Consider the following 379-nt stretch of genomic DNA (forward strand, 5'->3'; position numbering starts at 1 on the left):
AAGTGTTGGTCATCTGTAACCATTTATATAGTTCAATATAATCTAATGCTAAACAGCCATAGTGCATGTTTTGCGGGTGTTTAAATCTTTCAAGGGAAGAACAAAGGTGGGTCATGAAGGGCAAATATGGAGCTCCGGAGGGTCATGGAAGGTCATGGAATTTTGGAGGGTCAGAATAAGGAGTTTTATCTAGTTTTTTTTCGTAAGTCCACGGTGTCGGCGCCGCAAACTGCTGCAGTCACCATGGCAAAGACTTCGCTCGGAAATGATGTGAATATCAGCCGAGAAAATATTTAAGGCGAGGACCACTTTCCTCAAAGCAGGAAGAACAATTTTAATGTTAAAACGAAAGTTTTAGATTTTGTGTACACATGCTTCC

Source organism: Penaeus monodon, chromosome 28 (assembly GCF_015228065.2).
Source record: "Penaeus monodon isolate SGIC_2016 chromosome 28, NSTDA_Pmon_1, whole genome shotgun sequence".
NCBI lineage: Eukaryota > Metazoa > Arthropoda > Malacostraca > Decapoda > Penaeidae > Penaeus > Penaeus monodon.